The sequence below is a fragment of the Bombina bombina genome, chromosome 4, assembly GCF_027579735.1.
Source record: "Bombina bombina isolate aBomBom1 chromosome 4, aBomBom1.pri, whole genome shotgun sequence".
In the NCBI taxonomy this organism is placed as follows: Eukaryota; Metazoa; Chordata; class Amphibia; order Anura; family Bombinatoridae; genus Bombina; species Bombina bombina.
Window position 1 is genome coordinate 258,484,250 of NC_069502.1, and position 22,990 is coordinate 258,507,239.

The 22,990-nt window shown below is 37.3% G+C and overlaps 1 protein-coding gene across 1 annotated transcript in view; it reads left to right on the plus strand.

The window, feature by feature from the left end:
- The first annotated feature begins 12,497 nt into the window (after positions 1 to 12,497).
- The window catches only part of LOC128656178 (GRB10-interacting GYF protein 2), a 131,426-nt gene continuing 120,933 nt past the window's right edge, over positions 12,498 to 22,990 (plus strand). The window contains exon 1 of the mRNA XM_053709924.1: positions 12,498 to 12,600. The gene's annotated coding sequence lies outside the window, so the exon portion shown is untranslated. The remainder of the gene's footprint in view (positions 12,601 to 22,990) is intronic.

Sequence of the window (22,990 nt, forward strand, 5' to 3'; positions counted from 1 at the left end):
ATCTTCATTCTGTTGTTGTATTTTGCAACATTCTTATTGTGTGACGATTAAAAAGATAAATGTGTGTTTGCTGTTGTGTGATGTGTGTTATGTACATCTATGTATGTATGGTGATTCTCTCCCACATATGTTAACTTATATAAAGCAATATAGCATTGTTGTTCCTTTCAAAAAAGCAACAACTCTAATATGTTCTAATGATATGTTATTATTGTACGTAATTCCTAATGGTATATTATGAGTGAATCGTGATGTTAAAGGGACACTAAATCCATAATTGATCTTTCATGATTCCGAGAGAGAATCCAATATTAACCAACCTTCCAATGTAGTTGTATGATGTAAATGTGTTCATTGTTTATATTTTTTTTTTAATGAATATCAATGCACATGTATTAGTCAATGCCAAAAGGCATGTATGTGTATCCATCAATCATCATCTGGTGAGCCTATCTAGATATGCTGTTCATCCAAGCATATGAGTTGAATAAATTAAATGCTATAATAGACTTAAAGGGACACTCAAGTCAAATTAAATTATCATGATTCACATACAGCATGTCATTTTAAACAACTTTCCAATGTACTTCCATTAAAACAAATGTGCACAGTCTTTTATAATTACACTTTTTGAATCACCAGCTCCTACTGAGTGTGTGCAAGAATTCACTGAATATACATATATGCATTTGTGATTGGCTGATTGCTATCACATGGTACAGGGGGAGTGAAAATATACATAATTTTGAAATGTTTTAGGAAAAAAATCTACTACTCATTTAAAATTCAAAGTAAATGCTATTGTATTGTCTTGTTATCTTGCATTTGTTGATAATGCAAATCTAATGTGTTTACTGGTCCTTTAAATGAAACGTGTTTACAATTGGCTACTGTTTGTGAATAATGAAATCTTAAAAAATAATTTTTCTGTCCGTTTTAATATGATTTAATTTTGGAAATCGATTTCGTATTGGTGATGATAGAATTGATGGTGATTTATAGTTGATGTAATGTAATTTCCTAAAAGAATTTGATGTTGTAGTGATGTTCACACAAGTAAAAGCCATAACTCCAGTGGGAAATAGTAATTTCTTGATCTATTTGTCATAGCGGCACTAACGCAAGAATGAATGAATTAGCGCCACAATTCTAACGCTGGTATTATGAGTTTTAAAGTCTAAAAATTTTGCGTGTGTTAGGTAAATCTGCCGGTCGCATGCACAAGCACGTATTCCCCATAAATTTCAATGGAGGAGAGAAATTTCAAGAGAAATAAAACCCAACACTTGTGTTGAGCGTAAAGTGAGTGACGTCATGTTCTTCTGTGAAAAAGTAGCTAAATCGTGTTAATTTCATAATAAAGTAATGTTTTGTGTAGGTAATGGGCTGTATATTGTTTGTTTGTATGTATCGATTTGTGTATATATGTGATAATATTTGTAGTTAGATGTAGCTAGATGAGTGTATGTTCCAGTATGTCTATGTAAGTCAATGTAAAATGTTTTTTTTTTTTTCAAACACCCGAGATCTCGTAACTTTGATCCGTTATATTTTCACATGAAAAATTTTAATTTAAAAATGAAATATTGTAGAGTGTTTGTATAAGTGTAAGTGTACTTTGTGTAATGTTTTTGAGGTGATTCGTGGATGTTTTTGTTATCGGTATATCATTAACTACTGGGTCTGTGTGAGCGTATGTGAGCGTAGATGGATATATTTGTGGCGCAACGGAAACTTGTAATAGCAGCGGTAGGGAAAATGAAGCGTTATGGCCCATAACGATGATATTTGAGTCATAATGCCCAACTCATAATCTGGCTGGGTTTTTTTTTTGGTAGAATGAAGATTATGTACTGGGAGAACTATAGAGTAATATTGCACGCAGTAAATTTAAACACTGAATTTAGACTTTGTATCTTTAAATGAGGGTGTTTTTTTGTAATTGTTTTTAGCCAATGACTGGCAGAATATATCTTTAAATAGTTACTGTGTATCAGATAAGTCAAGCTATGACTACGGCTTTCGCTGAAACACGTAAGCCTTTCTGATACGCACCACCCCTTTTATACCTCCATGTGGTATCTGTTTTTAAGTATTCAAGAATAATGGTTGCTTATATATACGAACTGATCATTTTTCCTTGTGTTGATTACTGTATACTTTGTAGAGAAACAAATAAATCTGGCACTGTGAAAGTAATATGATAGGAAAAAGGGATGTGATATTCCCTGGTGCTGACCCTTGTTATAGATACTCGAAGTAGGGATAAGGGGGAGACTGGACAAGAAGGGGTTAATAAGCACTCATTCCTATGATTGTTAATGACTGTGTTGAAGTATTCAACTACTGTGAGAGAATATAATTAAGTTAAAACTTATATTTTATTAAGCCACTATTAAAAAAAAAAGGGGAGAGTGTTAATAACACTCCACCACAATTAGGTTACCCCACACTACCACTCCACACAATTACCAATGAAAGTCACACTGCAATATACCCAGACAGTAAACACAGGTTCCACCACCCCCGTGTATTCCTGGCCAGTAACAGGATACGCTGGCTTCAGGTGACAGGGATGGCTTCTACTCTGTGTATACACGTCCCTTGCAGTGGATTACCTATTACATTAGTAAACTTAACTAGTGAGCGTTAAAAATACTTATATTAATATAAGCATGTGGAAAGAAAGAGCACAAACGCGTTTCGGCCGAGTAGCGGCCTTTCTCAATGTGCAAATGAATTTTGACAAGACGAATGACTCACTCGCAGCACCTTATAAACCAAACCCCTATTGGATCCGTCCAATCATAGCGCGCATTAAATGCACGCCCATATTTCAACGAATCACGTGCGTTTCAGAGCAACATGCTATCCGTGAGCTGATTGGTAACTGGTAACTGTGTATAAGCCCAATCAGGAATAGCTTAATGTGGTCTACGTACGTTTAGGGGATGGCAAAAAATAGTACTGTGTGTTTGATCACTCTATTGATTCCGATTCTATGTGCACCCAGAATGATAAAAAGAGCTTATAATATTCCGGACATAAGTATTGTTATTGCGATAACCAAATGTTATGTCCAAAATATGCCTAAACGTCACGATTGTGAAATACAGCTCATTTATAGAATTTAAATAATGCGGTTTGCACTTGCGGTGTGTTAGTGAAGAAACTATCTTAAAAATGCTTATTAGGCTGGAATGAAATTGTTGTATACGTTCATTGCTTACTCCTTACCAATGCTCCTTAAAATTGTATCCTATAGGTCCTAACATCTGAAATATATCAAATATTATATGAAATCAGGCCTGAAGGTACCTAAGAGTAAATTAGAGCTAATTGGTACATAGGAAGAAAAGCAGCAGCTTGAACACTTGGATTAATATAGTAGCCATTATATCATTGTATTTAAGATTTCATACAGTGCTCTTTTGCGCATCTGCAGTTTCCTATACAGAAATTATTCTGGGTGCACATTAGAAATCGGTTGTACTGAGAATTATCATTGAGAGTCAGTATTACTGCAAATTTAAAAATAGAAATGTACAGTATATATTTTAGAGGAATGCCCAAAAATTATTGTTCTCATTCATGCCATTAGGCATGACAGCATTTAAGTTAAAAATCCATCTCGCCTCTTTTCTCAAAAGGGCTTGTTCCATATCCTTGCCACGTATACCTGGGCGTAATGTTTCCAGTCCCCAGAACTTGAAACTATTTGTTTTACCTCCATGACAGTGTAGAAAATGCCTGGCAACACTGGTAATTTGTTTGCCCTTTTCTACATCCTTTGCTGCGTTCCTAATGTTGCTTAGGTGCTCAGTGATTCTGACCCCTACTTGTCTAGTGGTCATACCTACATAAAAACAATTGCAGCTGCATGATAGACAATAGATCACATTAGATGTCTTACAAGTAATGTGATTTTGAATCATCCATTTCTTGTTAAATCTATCCAGCATATATTTCTTTTTTACCATATATGTACAGTTTTTGCAATTGCCACATGCTATCGATCCCTTATAGATTGGGGCTTTTTTGGCATTTCTGTCAAAATGACTAGATGTTAACTGATCACTGAGGTTGTTTGCACGTCTGTAGGTGCATAAAGGATGCTGTGGGATGATGGAGTTAAGCTGTTCATCTAGTTGTAAGATATGCCAATGTGTGGACAGTATATTAGATACCTGTTGGCTTTGGTTGCAATATGTAGATATGAATCTTAACGGATTGGAATTGGATTGTAACTTTTTGGGTCTTAAAAGTTCCTCCCTATTTTTGTGTAGTGCTTTCTGATAGGCTCTCTTAAGAGACTTTCTAGAGTAACCCCTTAGAAGTAATCTATTCCTTAGTTCATCAGCAGCCTTTTGGAAGGATTCTAGTGATGAGGAATTTCTACGAATCCTTAAATACTCCCCAGTTGGTAAACACCTAATAGTGTTAGGGTGATGGAAACTGTTGGCATCAAGGATATTATTCGTAGCTGTAGGCTTTCTAAAGGTTTCTGTCTCTAGAATCTTATTATTCTTACGAATGGTTAAATCTAGAAATTCCACCTTTCCTTCATCACAAGTCATAGTTAGATATAATCCAAAAGGATTATCATTGAGGATAGCAATGAATTCATGGAGTAGTTCTCTAGTGCCCTCCCATATAAACAAGATATCGTCTATATACCTGGACCAGTGGGTGATGTATTTGGTAAACTGGGAAAGGTTCTGATGAAAGACCACAGTTTCCTCCCACCAGCCCAGGTATATATTAGCGTAAGTAGGGGCGCAGGATGTCCCCATGGCAGTGCCACATATTTGAAGGTAAAACTTTCCATCAAAAACAAAGTAATTATGTTCTAATACAAATTCTAACAGGTCAATGATGAATTGTTTGGTTTCATCTGTTAGATCTTGTTTTTTTGAAAGGAAATAGGACGCTGCTTGACAACCCCACTTTTTATCTATGCTTGTATACAGAGACTCTACGTCGCACGTTACTAATAAAGATTCTGGTCTTACAGTTAGTGTGTTTATTTTATTCAATACGTACTATGCACATATTGAATAAAATAAACACACTAACTGTAAGACCAGAATCTTTATTAGTAACGTGCGACGTAGAGTCTCTGTATACAAGCATAGATAAAAAGTGGGGTTGTCAAGCAGTGTCCTATTTCCTTTCAAAAAACCAAGATCTAACAGATGAAACCAAACAATTCATCATTGACCTGTTAGAATTTGTATTAGAACATAATTACTTTGTTTTTGATGGAAAGTTTTACCTTCAAATATGTGGCACTGCCATGGGGACATCCTGCGCCCCTACTTACGCTAATATATACCTGGGCTGGTGGGAGGAAACTGTGGTCTTTCATCAGAACCTTTCCCAGTTTACCAAATACATCACCCACTGGTCCAGGTATATAGACGATATCTTGTTTATATGGGAGGGCACTAGAGAACTACTCCATGAATTCATTGCTATCCTCAATGATAATCCTTTTGGATTATATCTAACTATGACTTGTGATGAAGGAAAGGTGGAATTTCTAGATTTAACCATTCGTAAGAATAATAAGATTCTAGAGACAGAAACCTTTAGAAAGCCTACAGCTACGAATAATATCCTTGATGCCAACAGTTTCCATCACCCTAACACTATTAGGAGTTTACCAACTGGGGAGTATTTAAGGATTCGTAGAAATTCCTCATCACTAGAATCCTTCCAAAAAGCTGCTGATGAACTAAGGAATAGATTACTTCTAAGGGGTTACTCTAGAAAGTCTCTTAAGAGAGCCTATCAGAAAGCACTACACAAAAATAGGGAGGAACTTTTAAGACCCAAAAAGTTACAATCCAATTCCAATCCGTTAAGATTCATATCTACATATTGCAACCAAAGCCAACAGGTATCTAATATACTGTCCACACATTGGCATATCTTACAACTAGATGAACAGCTTAACTCCATCATCCCACAGCATCCTTTATGCACCTACAGACGTGCAAACAACCTCAGTGATCAGTTAACATCTAGTCATTTTGACAGAAATGCCAAAAAAGCCCCAATCTATAAGGGATCGATAGCATGTGGCAATTGCAAAAACTGTACATATATGGTAAAAAAGAAATATATGCTGGATAGATTTAACAAGAAATGGATGATTCAAAATCACATTACTTGTAAGACATCTAATGTGATCTATTGTCTATCATGCAGCTGCAATTGTTTTTATGTAGGTATGACCACTAGACAAGTAGGGGTCAGAATCACTGAGCACCTAAGCAACATTAGGAACGCAGCAAAGGATGTAGAAAAGGGCAAACAAATTACCAGTGTTGCCAGGCATTTTCTACACTGTCATGGAGGTAAAACAAATAGTTTCAAGTTCTGGGGACTGGAAACATTACGCCCAGGTATACGTGGCAAGGATATGGAACAAGCCCTTTTGAGAAAAGAGGCGAGATGGATTTTTAACTTAAATGCTGTCATGCCTAATGGCATGAATGAGAACAATAATTTTTGGGCATTCCTCTAAAATATATACTGTACATTTCTATTTTTAAATTTGCAGTAATACTGACTCTCAATGATAATTCTCAGTACAACCGATTTCTAATGTGCACCCAGAATAATTTCTGTATAGGAAACTGCAGATGCGCAAAAGAGCACTGTATGAAATCTTAAATACAATGATATAATGGCTACTATATTAATCCAAGTGTTCAAGCTGCTGCTTTTCTTCCTATGTACCAATTAGCTCTAATTTACTCTTAGGTACCTTCAGGCCTGATTTCATATAATATTTGATATATTTCAGATGTTAGGACCTATAGGATACAATTTTAAGGAGCATTGGTAAGGAGTAAGCAATGAACGTATACAACAATTTCATTCCAGCCTAATAAGCATTTTTAAGATAGTTTCTTCACTAACACACCGCAAGTGCAAACCGCATTATTTAAATTCTATAAATGAGCTGTATTTCACAATCGTGACGTTTAGGCATATTTTGGACATAACATTTGGTTATCGCAATAACAATACTTATGTCCGGAATATTATAAGCTCTTTTTATCATTCTGGGTGCACATAGAATCGGAATCAATAGAGTGATCAAACACACAGTACTATTTTTTGCCATCCCCTAAACGTACGTAGACCACATTAAGCTATTCCTGATTGGGCTTATACACAGTTACCAGTTACCAATCAGCTCACGGATAGCATGTTGCTCTGAAACGCACGTGATTCGTTGAAATATGGGCGTGCATTTAATGCGCGCTATGATTGGACGGATCCAATAGGGGTTTGGTTTATAAGGTGCTGCGAGTGAGTCATTCGTCTTGTCAAAATTCATTTGCACATTGAGAAAGGCCGCTACTCGGCCGAAACGCGTTTGTGCTCTTTCTTTCCACATGCTTATATTAATATAAGTATTTTTAACGCTCACTAGTTAAGTTTACTAATGTAATAGGTAATCCACTGCAAGGGACGTGTATACACAGAGTAGAAGCCATCCCTGTCACCTGAAGCCAGCGTATCCTGTTACTGGCCAGGAATACAGGGGGGTGGTGGAACCTGTGTTTACTGTCTGGGTATATTGCAGTGTGACTTTCATTGGTAATTGTGTGGAGTGGTAGTGTGGGGTAACCTAATTGTGGTGGAGTGTTATTAACACTCTCCCCTTTTTTTTTAATAGTGGCTTAATAAAATATAAGTTTTAACTTAATTATATTCTCTCACAGTAGTTGAATACTTCAACACAGTCATTAACAATCATAGGAATGAGTGCTTATTAACCCCTTCTTGTCCAGTCTCCCCCTTATCCCTACTTCGATTACTGTATACTTGCCAGTGATCGGTCCGTTCGATGCCTGGATAGCCGGCTGGCCTCCAATTGGTGTACATGCTCACATGTGACCTCCACATCATCGGAAGCCGAGACGTATTGAATGCAGAGTGCACAGTGTCGGAAGCGTGGTGGCGGTGAACCTAGTACTCTAGACGGACGCAAGAGAAACTAAATTTGATTCCGTGAGTAATCTCAGTAAGGCTGAGTTTTCGCTGTAGTAAGCCCATGACACACTGCATGAAAACTACAAAGAGAGGGTGAGCTACCCTGTTTTGGGAACTGTTACTCCTTGCTCTTTTATTTAGAGCTGGACATTACCTTTGGTATAGAGGCCAGTCGTAAACCACCAATAGTGGGGATAGCAATTGTTTGTGTTGAAGTATCTTGTTATAATGTGCTCTATGGAAGTGCCAACCCACCTAAACCAGATAAGCTCCCCAAATCAAAATTTCAGACAAAAAATAATTTATGCTAAGTGACCTTTGATAGATCAGGTTAAATCAGGCGTTTATTAAATAAGATCTAAAACGCAAAAGGTGTTATTAATAATTATAGTATATTGTGGGAGCCTCTATATATTCATTATGGGGATGCCAGTTTCCCCATAACAAAAATAATACCACAAATATTTAGCTATATTTGTTAATTAGATGTGGTCAATCAGTTTTTATTGTTATATCTAACCTTTTTGTTAAAGGGCCATAATACCCAAATGTTTAAACACTTGAAAGTGATGCAGCATAGCTGTAAAAAGCTGACTAGAAAATATCACCTGAACATCTCTATGTAAAAAAGAAAGATATTTTACCTCAAAAAATCCTCAGTAGCCACCTCCTATTGTAAAGGATTTCTAAGCAGCATATTAGTATGTCTGTCCTGGGACAACTGAAGGGATGAGCATCGTGAACTCTCATATTATTTCACCAATCAGGTAAAGGAAGCTTACTATGAAATCTCATGAGAGTTAAGTCAAATCTCATGAGATCACAGTAAGAGTTCATGACCTCAGCACTGCTGATGCTGATTGGCTGCTGTTCATTTCTTCATTTTTTTATTTTTTTTACCTGCAGCTGGGAGCAGCTGAGTATAACTTTTACACAGAACTAACTCTACTGAGCTGAGGAGATTGTGAGGTAAAATATCTTCCTTTTTTACATAGAGATGCTCAGGTGATATTTTCCTGTCAGCTTTTTACAGTTATACTGCATCAGTTTCAAGTGATTTAGCATAGGAGTATTATGTCCCTTTAAGATATAAAATATGTGATGATGGGGGTTATCCCTTAAGCAACAATTTCAGGCAAAAAATAATCAAATTTAAAGGGACAGTCAACACCAGAATTGTTGTTGTTTTAAAAGATAGATAATCCCTTAATTACCAATTCCCCAGTTTTGCACAACCAATACAGTTATAATTATACACGTTTTACCTATGTAATAACCTTGTATCTAAGCCTCTGCAGACTGCCCCCTTATTTCAGTTCTTTTGAGAGACTTGTATTTTAGCCAATCAGAGCTGACTCCATGGTAAATTCACGTGCATGAGCTCAATGTTATCTATATGAAACACGTGAACTAATGCCCTCTAGTGGTGAAAAACTATCAAAATGTACTTAGATTAGAGGCGGCCTTCAAGGTCTAAGAAATTAGCATATGAACCTTCTAGGTTTAGCTTTCAACTAAGAATACCAAGAGAACAAAGCAAAATTGGTGATAAAAGTAAATTGGAAAGTTTTTAAAAATGACATGCCCTATTTGAATCATGGAAGTTTTTTTGGACTTGACTGTCCCTTTAATAGATATTTGTTAGATTACTAACACTCAAGAGGCAATCATAACAATTTCTATCATACCAAATGTTATATCAACAATTGTTCATGGGTGGAGGGTTGGACAACACTTTAGGGACATTTATGAAGCTGTGCGAGGCAGCTTCAGACAGCCTTGTTGCAGTCTCATAAGAGTGAGCCTGCAATCTATTTAAAAAACAGTGGTCATCAGACTGCTGCTTCTTTACCTATACACCACTTCTGAGTCTGGGGTATTCAATCACCCCAGACAAGTTTCACTAAAATGATTGACAACCCTGCGCAATTGGCCGCACATTAGCAGGGGGAAGAATTGCAGAAGCAGCCGCCTGTGCAATGTTAAATGTGGGCAGCATATTGCTGGCTGTGATATCAGGTGGGCAGGTTTTGCACGTTAGATCTAACATTATAATCACTTGACCTAGCCTGATCAAAAAAGTCTGTTTTGATTTTTTTTGTCTAAAATTTTGATAGGGGGTAGGTAGGCACCGTAAATTAATACCTAATATCTCTGTAATTATGTTATTTCTAATAAATGGCTGACCATACCTGATCTAAAAAATATCTATGAAATTGCATAACTCTTTGTGCAATTGTTCATTATAAGGAGCTGGCACTTGAATACATAAAGGCCCCCATAATATGATTATTAATACTACCTTTTGCCTGTTAGATCTAACATAATAAACATGTGATCTAACCTAATGTAACAAAGGTCTATTAGCATGAATTATTATTATTTTTTGTCTGAAATGTTTATTTTTGAGGCCTTCCACCAAATTTAATATCTAAATATCAATTTAATATCTAATATCTAAATATCTCTGTATTTAAGCTAGATCTAACAAAACAACTGAATGATTATACTTTTCGTTATTTTTTTTAAACGGGGCTGATGATGGGTTAGCCCCTCCCACCAAATAATTGTTAATATCAACTTTTGCTTGTTAGATCTAACATATTAAACACTTGATTTAACATGATCTAACAAAGATCTATTAGTCTGAATTATTTTTTGCCTGAATTTTTTAAGTGGAGGGCTAATCCCCCCAATGTAATACCTAATATCTCTGTAATTATATTGGGTCACCCTCCTACCCATCTAGATTGTAAGTTCCCACGGGAACAGGGCCCTCAATCCCCCCTGTATTTGTTTGTTAAACTTTGGTGCCTTTTATATTGTATTGTACTGTAATTTTATCTTTGTACCCATGGACAGCGCTGCGGAATCTGTTGGCGCTTTTTAAATAATAATAATAACTTTTTGTCCAATTTTTATTATGGGAGCTAACAGTCCATTCTGAATACATAGAAGCTCCCATGACTATTACCACCTTTTTGCAAGTCAGATCTAACATTTTAAACACTTGAACTAAACTGATCTAACAAATATCTATCAGCCTGAAAAATATTTTGTCTAAAATTTTAATTTGGGGGGCCAGGCTCCCCAATTGAATATCTAATATCTCTGTAATTATGTTAGAGCTAATAAATGAACTGACTTATCATACCTGATCTAACAAATATCTATCAAATTAAATAACTTTTTGTCCAATTTTGTTAAGGGGGCTGATGACAGGTAAGCCCCCTCCAAATAATTGTTAATACCAGCTTTAGCTTGTTAGATTTAACTTACTAAACATTTGATCAAGCTTGATCTAACAAATATCTATTAGCCTGAATGATTTTTGACTGAAATTTTGATTTTGAATTTAATACCTAATATCTCTGTAAGTATAGCAGTGATTTTTCCCTGGGGCTGCCAGTTGTAGGTTTATGCTGTTGGTCCAGGCAGGGAAGGGTCTGTAAGGTCAGGAAGAAGCATAGAGTGTCATGGGTGAAATATTGCAATTGCAGGGCAGAAATTGTGTCTCCAACATTATTCAGAAAACCTGGGACATAAATTGAGGGGGGGGGGGTTAGGAATTGGAGGGGGTTTGGAAAGGACAAAAATGATGCAGTATCTAATTGCCCCCCTAATTTAATACCTAATAAGTCTGTAATTATGTTAGATCTAACAAAACAAATAGCTGATCATACCTGATCTAACAAATATCTATCAACCTGATGACAGGTTACTAGCGCCCCCCCCCACATATAATTGTTAATACCAGCTTTAGCTTTTTAGATCTAACGTTATAAACACTTGATCAAACCTTATCTAAAAAATATCTATTAGCCTGAATGATTTTTCGACTGAAATTTTTATTTTGGGGGGCCAGTCCCCCCTAATTTAATACCTAATATCTCTGTAAGTATAGCAGTGATTTTACCCTGGGGCTGCCAGTTGTAGTTGTATGCTGTTGGTCCAGGCAGGGAAGGGTCTGTAAGGTCACGAAGAAGCATAGAATGTCATGGGTGAAGTCTTGGAATTGCAGGGCAGAAATTGTGTCTCCAACATTATTCTGAAAAACTGTGTGTGTGTGTGTGTGTGGGGGGGTTAGGAATTGGAGGGGGTTTGGAAAGGACAATTGCTAAGATATAATACACTGCCCTAAGTATGAAAAAGATTAGTAATTGGAAATACAAATCTGAAGCACCCTCCCTATAAAATATTTGAATAATCGTATTCACGTTTCTCTTACTGAAAACCATTCATATTTATCAATAGAAAAATAGGTAATTTTTAAGTTCACAAACTTTTAGTTAGAATGCACACAAATCTCCTTCTTCTAATCATGCCAATAGACTCCGGAATATTGCCCATAACTACTATGGCACGATTAGCTCATTTACTCATCACATGATTTACATGGAAAGAGGTTGGAGGTAACGCTTGTCGGCCCAGTGACGCATAACGTTTAGTATGCGCCTCTCAGTAGGACTGTGTACGTTTCCAGTCATTGGTGACGCATCGCGTGGGTCCGTCAGGTGACGGTGCGTGGTATCAGCCATCTTGTGTTGTTGGGCTTGTGGATTCGCTTCGAGTGGGAAGCAGTGAAAGGTACTTAGAGTATTAAGTTACTGTCACAGCTCATTAAATCGCGGGTTACCGCACAGCGTAGTGTGCGGCAGGCTCTAAGGTCATGGGGACTTGTGTGAGTTGATTACACGCTCAGATACTCCCGTTTAGGCACTCACACTACTAGCCCAGGGTGCACATGTGCAAGTGCATAAGTGCTGCCAGTTGCACAGTCTCCTACCTAAGTATACGCCTGCGTGGCTATGTGTCAGGTTATATGCAACGGAATTAATCAGGCTCCGTGTATATACCGACTATATGTTTAAACGCATACACTTCTAGTAATGAGTTACACTGGCAGTGCAGCTTTGAAGTGTACACAACCTGTAGAATTACTTTTTCACTTCTTCACAAATCCCATCATTTGAATACTTGTCATCATGATCCTCAATAGCACACAGAGCCAACAACTACAAATGTGCTATATAGTTGATCAAATGATGTAATCTCTCTTTCTAGGCAGTGTTGTACTAACCCTTTTCTGACCAATTATAAGAATATCTAAACTGCAACAGCTGGTTAGAATTTAGTTGCACTTTTTAGAATTTCCCAAATAAAATAAAAATACCAATATGTAACAAAATACCCACATATACATAGTTTTTGTACTGTATGTGGATATTTACTTTTTCGTTTTAATGTGTGTGCAGAACTTTTTTTTTCTTGTGAGGTATGCTAAGGCACCATACCTTGATAACAGTGGCTAGTTAGTGGTGTCATGTCATTAAAATAATACCAGTATGGGCTTTTTTCATAAACATTTTGGTTGTGTTTACATATTGATATCTCTATTGTTTTGTAATACTTGCATGTAGACTTAGTGTATGGACAAACTTAGTTTTTAGTTTGAGTGTTTTAGTCGTCTGTGTAGCAGGTAACAGTCATAGCGCAGAACAGGTTTTTAGTATTATGCCTTGTAAGGTAAGTGCAAAAAGTGTCTTACTGTTTGAGGACCCAGGGATAGGGTGACAAATCCTGTCAGCTGTTAGCTATTTTTCAGGCTAGCTGTGTAAAACGAACAATCGTGGGAGAGCAGTTGCTTCAAATGAAACCTTGTGCACATTGGAAGCAAACCTGTATTATATGTTTGGTCAAACTATATGGTAATAAACTGTTTTCTAAGTACTGAAAATGTATATGAAAGTTCTCCATTCAAGTGGCATTGGCACTAGTGTACCCAGGTTTAGACATAAGTATTTCTATTCTTTTCTACCTGTCAAATACTAAGGCACATTTTAAACTGTTTAGATGCACATCTGCCACATGTAATCACTGTTTTTATGATCTGGAAGCTAATTTATACTGTGATGCATTTTTCTATTTTCCAGAAATTGTGCAGATATATTTTCTGAGCATTTGATTAGCAGATACTTTATAATACTTTAAAGGGACATCAAACTGCTGAGTACAATTACAGTAGCATAATTACTACCCACCATGCTATTATTTTCTCCTGTTCCTGCAGTTGTCTTCAAAGTTTTTTTTCTCTTATTTTAACCACTTACAATTATCAGTTAGTGAAGCTCTGCTTCGTCACACGGGGGGCTGCTATCTTGGAGCTTATATTTGTATCTAGCTTTTAAACTGCAGAAATGTAACACTTGCACTTTCTTTTATGTGAGCTAAACTGAAGTGCAAGGTACAGCTGTCAAAAAGCTTATAACATACAGATCTGTGAAAGTGCACTGCTTCTGTCACAGGATGCAATTACGTGAGCTACAAGATGGCGGCACCCAGTATAAAATGCAGAGCTTTAGCAGCTGGATTCTGTAATGCTTTAAAATAAGAGAACAACTTTAGAGAGCTGCAGGTACAGTATTGTATGGGGAGTAGTAACCATGCTACTGTAGTTTTACCCAGCAGTATAATGTCCCTTTAAAGTGAATGTAAAGTCATCCTTTGTTCTAAACACCTGTGTAACATATGTCAATAAAAAACTAGAGTTTCATTCATGATATTTTACCTTTTTCAATCGTTAGCTTTATTTTCCGATTTTTAGCCTTGTTTGCGCTGAATTCAACCTCCTCCCGGCATTAGCGTTCCGTTCCTCAATTTTTTGATTGACGTCTTGATACCCAATAACGTCTCTAACCACAGGGGGACCCACCCCATTGCAATGACGTAATACGTCTTCATTGCGCATGCGTTCGTTTGCGGTGTAGAACTAATGTAATCTAAGCTCGTGCACATTTCGCGCATGCGCATTATACCGAAACACGGCGTCGCAATACAATGTTATACGGAGTCCTTTTATTTCCTTTTTAATGTGGCGATTGGATTAGTGGATCTGAAAGGGCTCCGTATATCGGTACTATGTTACTATATGTTACGGTAATACTATGTTGATGGAAACAGGAGTAACGCATGCGCAATTGAAAGAATACACGGGAGCGCGCAGTGCCGATATGTAAACAGCGGGTGGGGCCGCTGTTTACGTTAGATGGGGGAGAATAAGCAAACTGAGAGTGGGAGGAGCGGGTAAGTGAATGAGCGATGATTGTAAGCTAAAATAACATCGCAATAATACATTTTATTAAAAAAAGGATTGTGGCGGTATGCTTTAGCGTATGATTCTCTACAACTATATATAATACAATATTTGAAAATTTACATTCACTTTAAGTATTCTAAAAATAGCAAGGATGGATGTTATGTTCAACATTTCTCATGCACTATAACTAGGGATTAAATAAAATAATTACAATTTAGGAACCAATGAGAACAATGAGGGTATAGACAACAGGGTGTTTTGTAAATAGATTTATGAAGAGTAATAACTTTGGATCCATGGCTCACAGCTTTGCCACAATGGCCTTGAACTCAGACAATGGACTCAGATGGTCATTAAGACTTCAAAAACTTTAAAACGATATATACTGTTTTAAATGAAAACTACACCCTAAAAAAAAATATTCTTCTTAAACAAATGTGTGCTGATCTGTGGACAATAGTGTCAGCTGTTCTATTTAAAGATACAATGACATGATACAGTAAGGCCACATTTAAATAAGAGGAAATACAAATATTATATTATTCCTGTTGTTAAAATGTAACAATTTATATAAATTGTCTAAATCAGGGCTCGACAAACCTGTTAGCCAGGGAGCCACTGTGGTGGCTCCTAAAATTTTACCCCGGCTCCTAACTTTTTAGGTTATTCCCCATATAGCTATATTCCAATACAACTATCTTCTAAAAGTATGTCTGACTCCTAAATTTTAAACAGATTTGGCAATCCCTTTTTACATATCACTGGTATTTTATTTCATAAATTGAAAAGCAACATGTTTAGTCTACACTCTACTCATCTGCTAGATGTAAACATTTAAGAACATTCAGCACAAATATTTTAAATGGCATGAAATATACTTTTACGAACGTATTTATGGCAATACACTCAATAGTCAATTGCCCTATATTTAGACCTTATTCTGCTGTACTATTATATTGTATTGATAGCCAAACTAGCATATGATATCATTAATAAATCCGCTATAATCGGGGCTGTGTATCGTTGACCTCTAAACACGGTATTGTATTAATGTTAACCAGTTACGAGTCTCATAAGTGGCTTTGGATATAGGCATAAAAAGTTAACTTTCTCTAAAGTGCATAATGAAATGTTCCAAGTATACATATGTATCTATTACCTTTTTTTTAATAAGTGTAACAATAAATTTGTAGGTCTGTTTATATATTTTAATTTCCATGAATTCACTTTTTATAAGAGAAAACTTTCATTGTTATAATTTAGTGTATGTGACTGTGTCACTAATAAAAGAACTTTGCATAAATGCTTTAAGGAATTCTATAAGTTAACATAAGCATATACTAGAACCACAGATTCCATGTTCAAGCCTACATATTGAACATAGAAACATAGAATTTGACTGTAGATAAGATCCAAAAAGGCCCATCAAGTCTACTCATATTACATGTTACTTTTTCCTTAGGATAGCCTTATGCATGTCCCAGGCATTTTTAAATTCCTTTACAGTCTTTGTGTTTACCACCTCAAATGGAAGTTCATTCCATGAATCCACCACCCTTTCTGTAAAAAAATGCTTCCTTAAAGGACCAGTCAACACTGTAGATTTGCATAATCAACAAATGCATGATAAGAAGACAATGCAATAGCACTTAGTCTGAACTTCAAATGAGTAGTAGATTTTTGTTAAATAAATTCCAAAGTTATGTCTATTTCCACTCCCCCTGTATCATGTGACAGTCATCAGCCAATCACAAATGCATATACGTATATGCTTTGAATTCTTGCACATGCTCAGTAAGAGTTGGTGACTCAAAAAGTGTAAATATAAAGACTCTGCACATTTTGTTAATGGAAGTAAATTGGAAAGTTGTTTAAAATTGCATGCTCTACCTGAATAATTAAAGTTTAATTTTGACTTGTGTCCCTTTTAAATTTCTCCTGAATCTGCTACCCTCTAACTTTAGATTGTGACCCTTTGTTTTTGCATTTATTTTTTTGTGAAAAATGCTTTCAGCTTCTATTTTATTAAGTCCCTTCATATATTTGAAGGTTTCTATCATGTCACCTCTTTCCCTTCTATCCTCTAAACTATACATATTTAGATCATATAGTCTTTCTTTGTACGTTTTAGTAGCCCTCCTTTGGACAGCTTCTAGTTTATTTATATATTTCTGAAGATATGGTCTCCAGAACTGTATATAGTATTCCAGATTTGGTCTAACTAATGATCTGTAAAGTGGCATAAGAACCTTGCTATTTCTGCTACTAAAACCTCTTCCAATGCAACCAAGCATTTGACTGGCCTTGCTGGCTGCACTGCAGCATTGTGTACCAAATTTTAAATCATCTGAAATAATAATTCCCAAATCCCTTTCTTCTTTAATTACAGTCAGTAATGTACCATTGAGACTATAATTGGCCTTTTGGGTTTTTGGATCCTATATGCATAATTTTGCTCTTGGTAATATTAAATTTCAGATCCCATTTATTTGACCAGTCCTCTAGTTTATTAATATCACAGTTCATTTGATGAACTCCTCCTGGAACATCTACCCTGTTGCAAACTTTTGTATCATCAGCAAACAAGCAAACCTTCCCCTTAAGCCCACTTACAATATCACTTATGAACATGTTAAACAAAACAGGCCCAAGAACTGACCCTTGGGGAACAAAACTAGTAACTGATGCCTCATTTGAATGTACTCCATTAATTGAAACCCTCTGTCGTCTATCTTTAAGCCAGCATTCTACCCACTTAACAATCTTGGCATCTATTCCAAGGCAATACATTTTGTGAATAAGTTTGTTGTGTGGGACGGTGTCAAATGCTTTGCTAAAGTCTAGATATGCAACATCTACGGCTCCTCCCTGGTCTATTATTTTAGTTACATGGTCAAAGAAATCAGATTAGTCAGGCGTGATCTTCCAGCAGTGAAACCATGCTGTCCTTTGTCTTCTAAGTTGTTTGAATGAAAGATACAAGTCTTTCCTTTAAAAGAGTTTCCATTAATTTCCCTGCAATTGAGGTCAAACTGACTGGCCTATAGTTAGCAGAATCTTCCCTACTACCCTTTTTATGAAGAGGGATTACATTGGCAATTTTCCAGTCTTTTGGAACAACTCCTGTTAGACGTGACTGATTAAATAAATCAGCTAATGGAGTAGCTATTACGGATCGAAGTTCTCTTAGAACCCTTGGATGTATATTATCTGGACCCACAGACTTATTAACTTTTATTTTTGATAAAGCCCTTGAAACCTCTGTAAAAAGAAAAGTACTACTCACATTATTTACAGTAACATCACTTAATAGCATGTCACTATCTTTACCATCTGTTGTAAAGACTGAACAAAAGTAATCATTTAAACAGTTTGCTATTTGTTTATCTTCTTCCACTACTCTATCCTCATTCTTGAGTCTAACTATCCCTCTGTTTTTCTCTTTTCACTGATATATCTAAAGAAGGTTTTGTCGCCATTTTTTACAGATTGTGCTATTTTCTCCTCTGCATCAGCTTTAGCCTTTCTGATTAACTGCTTTGTCATCTTTTGATGGGTTCTCCATTTTTCTTTATCCTCTTCTGAGCCAGTGAGTTTGAATTTTTTATAGACTGTTTTTTTTTTTTTGTCTTAACTGCATGTGCTACTTCTCTTGAAAACCATATTGGTTTTATTTTTCTTTTACATTTACAAACAAGCCTAATACAGTGTTTAGTTGCATATAGAATAGCATTTTTAAAATATTCCCAATGTTCTTGTACTCCTGTAATCTGTGCCATCCCTTTTAGGGATTCATCTAGGTATCTGCCCATGTAAGAAAAATCAGTAGATCTAAAGTCTAAGACTTTTGTTTTACTATGGTTGCTCAGTACCTTTGCCTGAATATTAAACCATACAGACTGATGATCACTAGAGCCTAAGTTCTCACCCACAGACACCTCAGATACTATCACTGTTTGTAAGTACTAAATCTAATATATTTCCTTTACATGTTTGGTTCTTTTACTAGTTGTTCAAGAGATTCCCCTTGTAAAGATTCCAGGATATATTTACTTGTAGTTGATTTGGCAACAGGTAATTCCCAGTCTACATCAGGCATATTAAAGTCCCCCACTACAATAACATTGCCCTTCATTGTAATTTTGGCTATTTCATCAATTAATAAATTGTCTGATGCTTCATCCTGTAATGGTGGTCTATATACTACTCCTATTCTAAACACCTGTTTCCCTTCAGTTTCTATAGTTACCCAAACACTTTCTACAATATCATTTTTTTCTACAATTTCAGTTACTTTAATATTGTCTTTCACGTACAGAGCAACTCCGCCCCCTTTTTTTCCTACTCTATTTTTTTTTTAAACAAGATGTAACCAGGTATGAATGTTTCCCAGTCGTGAGAGTCATGTGATCCATTCAGAATTCTCCATACAGAGCATGTGCAGTTTATTTAGGAGAATGGGATAGGTAGTTTCCTTGTGTTTTTTTTTTTTTAAAGGAATAGTCTAGTCAGAATTAAACCTTTCATGGTTCAGAAAGAGCAGGCAATTTCTCTTACATGGTGTATCCAGTCCACGGATTCATCCTTACATGTGGGATATTCTCAATCCCTACAGGAAGTGGCAAAGAGAGCACACAGCAAAGCTGTCCATATAGCTCCCCTCAGGCTCCGCCCCCCAGTCATTCTCTTTGCCGCTCTAACAAGTAGCATCTCCACGGGAGGGTAAAGAGTATGTGGTGTTAGATTTCTAGTTTTTATTTCTTCAATCAAGAGTTTATTTTAAAATAGTGCCGGTTTGTACTATTTACTCTGAGGCAGAAAGTGATGAAGATTTCTGCTGAGAGGAAAAAGATTTTAGCATGTTGTAACTAAAATCCATTGCTGTTCCCACGCAGGACTGTTGAGTACCGGAGAACTTCAGTTGGGGGGAACAGTTTGCAGGCTTAACTGCTTAAGGTATGCTCAGTCATTTTTTTCTAACAAGACCTTGTAATGCTAGAAGACATAGAAATCCCCATGTGGGAAGGTAAGCCATTTTCTGAGACGCAGTATAGAAGGATGGCTTCTGTGAAGGGCTTAAATACTGGTGGACACTGTGATGGGCTAAATCGATTACTTTATTAGTGTAATCTTACATTTATTCAAGTGTTTTAGACGTTGGAACACTTTTTTTTTTTTATTACGCCTGGCATATTGTAAGACACCTAATCTGACTCAGGAAGGCCCCATAACTCCGGAATGAAGAGGGAGGGGGCCTCATTTTCGCGCCTCAGTTGCGCAGTTGTTTTGCAAGGCAGCTTCATGCAGCTTCACGTGTAGGGTCCTGAGAGTACAGGAGGACTTCAGGGAGGCTTATTTTCTTCTACAAATAACCCAAAAGGAAGGTAGGGCCACAGCAAAGACTGTGGCACCGTGCTGTAGTGTGTTAAACCGGTAGTTTACTTAAAATTGCTCCGGTTTGGGCAATAAGGGGTTAATTGATTTGAAAATGTGTGTGCAATCATTTCAAAGCATTGGGATCATGTGATGAAAATTTCATAAAGATCGGATGTTTTTTGGTGATTTGGTAAAAAAGTGTGCTTTTTATTATTTAAAGACCTTGTTCTTTATGTTTAAAAGCCATGGCGGTACCCCCATTGCATTTGTGTTTAAAGTGTGCTAAAACATCTAAGCATTTTAAAGACCATGCAGTGACACTTAAAAATGTAGCCCAAGATGATTCTTTAACGGAAGGTAATGAGGATAGTCCTTCTTCCTCTCCCCATGTGTCGACACCAGTTACGCCCGCGCAAGCGATGCCTAGTACCTCTAGCGCATTGGCCCCTATTACTTTACAACAATTAGCAGCAGTAATGGCTAATTCCCTTACAGCATTTTTATCCAAACTGCCAGTTTTTCCAAGAAAGCGCGATAGCTCAGTTTTAAATACAGAGGATGAGCAATCAGAAGCTTTGGATGATTTATCTGTAGTACCCTCACAACACTCAGAGGTAGCAGTGAGGGACGGTCTGTCTGAGGGAGAAATTTCTGATACAGGAAAAGTTTCTCAGCGGGCAGAGTCAGATTCCTTAGCGTTTAAATTTAAGCTGGAACACCTCCACGTCCTGCTTAAGGAGGTTTTAGCTACGCTGGATGATTGTGACCCCATGGTGGTCCCAGAAAAACTGTGTTAAAATGGACAGGTTTTTAGAGGTCCCTGTATACACTGAGGCATTTCCGATCCCAAAGAGGGTGGCGGATATTGTGACTAGGGAGTGGGAGAGACCAGGTGTACCCTTTGTTCACCCCTATCTTTATGAAAATGTTCCCCATAAACGACCCCAGGCGGGACGTGTGGCAGACGGTCCCTAAGGTAGAGGGAGCTGTTTCAACACTTGCTAAGCGTACAACTATACCAATAGAGGACAGTTGTGCTTTCAAAGATCCTATGGATAAAAAATTGGAAGGATTGCTGAAGAAAATATTTGTTCAGCAAGGTTTTCTTCTTCAATCAATTGCCTAAATTATTCCGGTAACTACTGCAGCGGCATTTTGGTTTGAGGCTCTGGAGTCGCTCCAGAGGGAGACTTCATACGATGAGGTCATGGATGGTATTCATGCTCTAAAGCTGGCTAATTCTTTTATCACTGATGCCGCTTTACAATTAGCTAAGTTAGCGGCGAAAAAAATCAGCTTTTGCCATCATGGCGCGAAGAGAGCTTTGGCTCAAATCGTGGTCGGCGGATGTGTTGTCCAAAACGAAACTGTTAAATATTCCTTTCAAGGGGAAAACCCTGTTTGGCCCAGAGCTGAAAGAAATTATTTCGGACATCACTGGGGGAAAGGGCCATGCCCTTCCACAAGATAGGCCGTTTAAGGCCAAAAACAAGGCTAATTTTCGCTCCTTTCACAACTTCAGGAGCGGACCTGCTGCAACCTCTGCTGCCGCAAAGCAAGATAACGCTTCACAGCCCAAAGCAACCTGGAAACCCTTGCAGGGCTGGAATAAGGGTAAACAGGCAAAGAAGCCTGCTCATGCTACCAAGACAGCATGAAGGGGTAGCCCCCGATCCGGGATCGGATCTAGTAGGGGGCAGACTTTCTCTCTTTGCTCAGGCTTGGGCAAGAGATGTTCCAGATCCCTGGGCATTAGAAATAGTTGCTCAGGGGTACCTTATAGAATTCAAGGATTCTCCCCCAATGGGAAGGTTCCACATTTCTCGTTTGTCTTCAGACCAAACAAAGAAACAGGCGTTCTTACTGGGCTTTTACTCAAACCTGTTCGTAGTTCCCAAAAAGGAAGGAACTTTCAGGCCAATCCTGGATCTAAAAATTCTAAACAAATTCCTCAGAGTTCCGTCTTTCAAGATGGAAACCATTCGGGCCAATCTTGCCGATGATCCAGGAAGGTCAATATATGACTACCGTGGATCTAAAGTATGCGTACCTACATATCCCTATCCACAAAGATCACCATCAGTTCCTAAGGTTCGCCTTTCTGGACAAACATTACCAGTTCGTGGCCCTCCCTTTTGGGTTGGCCACCACTCCCAGAATTTTCACAAAGGTGCTAGGGTCCCTTCTAGCGGTACTAAGACCGCGGGGCATTGCAGTAGCACCTTACCTAGATGACATCTTAATACAGGCGTCGTCTTTTCACAGAGCCAAGGCTCATACGGACATTGTTCTGGCCTTTCTAAGGTCTCACGGGTGGAAGGTGAACGTAGAAAAAAGTTCTGTCCCCGCTCACAAGGGTTCCCTTCCTGGGAACACTAATAGACTCGGTAGAAATGAAAATCTTTCTGACAGAAGTCAGGAAGTCAAAACTTTTGAATACTTGCTGAGTTCTTCATTCCATTCCTCGGCCTTCTGTGGCTCAGTGCATGGAGGTAATCGGTCTAA